The 3,073-nt window shown below is 34.8% G+C and overlaps 1 protein-coding gene across 3 annotated transcripts in view; it reads right to left on the bottom strand.

Annotated features, from left to right (window-relative positions):
• LOC117181506 (traf2 and NCK-interacting protein kinase) overlaps positions 1 to 3,073 on the bottom strand; it is a 252,578-nt gene that overhangs the window by 11,775 nt on the left and 237,730 nt on the right. The window lies entirely within an intron of this gene.

Here is a 3,073-nt window from a genome sequence, read left to right as displayed (position 1 = left end):
AAAATAACTCAAATTTGGCTTAAAACCACATACGTAATAGGAAATTTCCAGAAAAAAAGAACAAATTTGTTTATACATTTCTAAGGCCTGTCTCACGAGTTGGTTGTTATTTAAATAAATAAATCATCCGCATGAGACTATATATGCTTAAAATGCTTAAAAAATAATGCTTAAATTATCTTAATTTAAAAAAAAGCTTGAAATTTTTTAGATTTCCTCACTTTAACTTTTCAGGAAAATTTAAGTGCCTGAGGCGATTGGTAAGTATTAACTGATTTGGATAAAATTTAAAGGACATATTTTTTAGCATTCGCACCAGAATTGCGAGTGGGTGCAAACTATTTCCAAGAAATTTAATTTCAAGATGTATTTCATTTTCAAATTGAAATACAGTGTTTACAATTCCAAATGTATTTTCAAGAATTAATAAGGACCCAAAATAGAAAGGGAGAGGGGGGAAATCAGGACTTCTCAACGTCGCTAACAGATGACTAGCTTTTTATGGGAAATCTGCTGCATAATCTGCTGTATAATCTTATTCATTAGAGGGCTATCTGGCCCTAGAAACTTAATGAATAACTAAAAATAAATCAAATACAAATTAGGTATTCAATATTTACACATTTGCACAAATCTCTTCATAGGAAGTTTTCCGGGTTTAATAACTTTTAATTTGACTGTTTAGCCCTGCCGAATGTCATCTTGACAGTGCCACTTCATCAGATCTAAAGATCTATTATTCGAAAATTCAGGTCTTATATAGGGATGATATAATGCCTGAAAGTCAAATTTAATATTTATGCTTTATGGTTTGAATTTTATTTGTCATTAGGTACAAAGGACTCCCGCTGCACATGGACGGCGGCAGCATTTGGTCCCGTAAGGGGAAGCTGCGTGGTTGGAAAACAGTTCGCAGGTAGCTAGTGTGGAATTGACCATCACACACTTCTTCATTCTGAAAATTGATTGGTTTATGGTTACCAGGTTAGGGTTCCAAGTAGATAATTTAAAAATGAAAGAATTTTCAGTGAACAGTTGATGCTTAGGTCCATAACAGTTACAGTTTAGTCTTGGGGCAAATGTGTAAAAATCTTAAAATTAGTCGCTATATTGAATCCACCATTTTGATTATTCCACCTTAACGCTCGGCTCAAATTACATACTCTGACAAATAAAATAGTATCTCAGTGTTCTCATAAATGTGACATACGATGACTTCCTAGAGATGAAAATACCAGGTAAAGACACTCTAGTAGGTCTCACTGAAAATGTAAAAGTTGTGATAACTTCTGATACCGTAGGAGAGTCAGAAATAAAATTCAACTACAGTCTAAATAAGGCCAAGCTGCGGGTTCAGGAAAATGGCCCTCAACTGGCTGTGCACAAAACTCAAGTAGACCTGATAATGAAGACAGTTATGTTACGTCACAATTACATCTAGAAGGGAAAACATAGAGTGGAGCAGAATCGTTACTTAGAATGCAGCTCGAGAATGATCTACGCTACGAAGTCCAGGTAAATAAGATGGTAAAGAGTTACAGCAGTGAGTTTGAAATTCAAAGCAGAAGCCATGCAGAGAAAATGGACAAGGCAGAAGCTTACCTCATTAAAGAGACAGAGTTTTGAGTCACCGCCATCTACAGTTTAATGCCACAGAGTGCAGTTTTGATATTGAACAGCATGAGATAAATAGGTCTAGTGTTTTAAAGGCAGACAATTGAGTTGCGATTCGAACGCAAAGGATAACCTAGGAGGCAACCGGGCACGGAAAATTCACCTCGTACCTGAACAGTTTCAATAAGATATGAAGCACAGAATGTTCATACTACGGATGCGCCTCCAATAAAGTATAAATCACCTAATTCGAGTATTGGGAATGAGCAACAAAAAAATGAAATTTGTCGGAAATGATAGAAATCCTGATTACCGAATCCTGATATTACCGAAGGTGGTTAAGAAGAGAGGAGGATGAAAGGGCCCCGAACCATAACGTAGACATACGAAGAAATAAAAAAGGACCCTCGAGGTCCAGGAGTTGCACGTTGCGGCTAAAACAAGTTTAAATGGAAGTTCCAGGTTAATAGAATTTTTTATGTGGCACCTCATAAACATTTTAAGATGAAAATAAGAATAATTTCCGGCGACTTTTTTTTAAAGTAGATTTTTGTATTTAATACGAAATAAAGAATTTTTTTATAAGATTATGTGGCAAATATTGTTTCAAGGTAAAAAAGAATTATTAGATGTGGATTTTCTGTAATCCCACCAGCATTTTAGGGAAAAATACTTTTTGAACCGTTTGGTCCTTCCTCGTTTTCTCTTTGTCTTTTCCAGCCATTTCTGTTGACGAATGTTGACCAAGCTGCTCAAGACCAGACAAGATGCCGTAAATAAAGGGAAGAGGTGACCTCTGACATAAGACCACTCGTAATTGACCATTTTTTCCCCGACACGTCGAAATTACAAGAATACATTTTTGTTTATAAACTATCATACTTTTCCAATTACATATTTCGGGATGATTCGTTAATGTTGATAAATTTGTTATAACATACATGTTTCGATTTGTAAGAAATGATTTAAACAGCAATAGCTACACATCGGAAAGAAAATATATAGCCGAAAATTTAACACTGCTGTCTTGTGTACGCAAGACCTGGAGACAGAAAAATTTGTCAATGTTATCACTGTTTTACAATCACAGGGATGCGTGCTTAGTGTCTAAAGCTGAAGTTTTAGTAATATAAATTAACCTGCTTATGTATAGGGGAAAGTCTCACTTTTTCAGTAAGCTTTAGATTCGATTTGCTAGTTGTTTAATGGATTTTGATGATTTGATTAAAATTAATCGACTATAAGATACGTTCACTTGTGAAAACAACTGGATAAGCAATAGTTATTGTGTATAAAATTATGATGCCGGGAGAAAATTCACATCTTCTATAATGCTGAATGACATTGTAATAGTGCTCATTGTATGAAAAATATTCAAAGAGGACGTACAGTAAGTACATAAAATGAAAAAAAAATACATTTTGTAAAAATGATAGTAGTTTTTTTGGGGGGGGGGGGG

Source organism: Belonocnema kinseyi, chromosome 10 (assembly GCF_010883055.1).
Source record: "Belonocnema kinseyi isolate 2016_QV_RU_SX_M_011 chromosome 10, B_treatae_v1, whole genome shotgun sequence".
NCBI classification, from domain to species: Eukaryota; Metazoa; Arthropoda; class Insecta; order Hymenoptera; family Cynipidae; genus Belonocnema; species Belonocnema kinseyi.
Note: the sequence above shows the minus strand (reverse complement) of the source record. Positions and strands in the feature narration are given on the sequence as shown.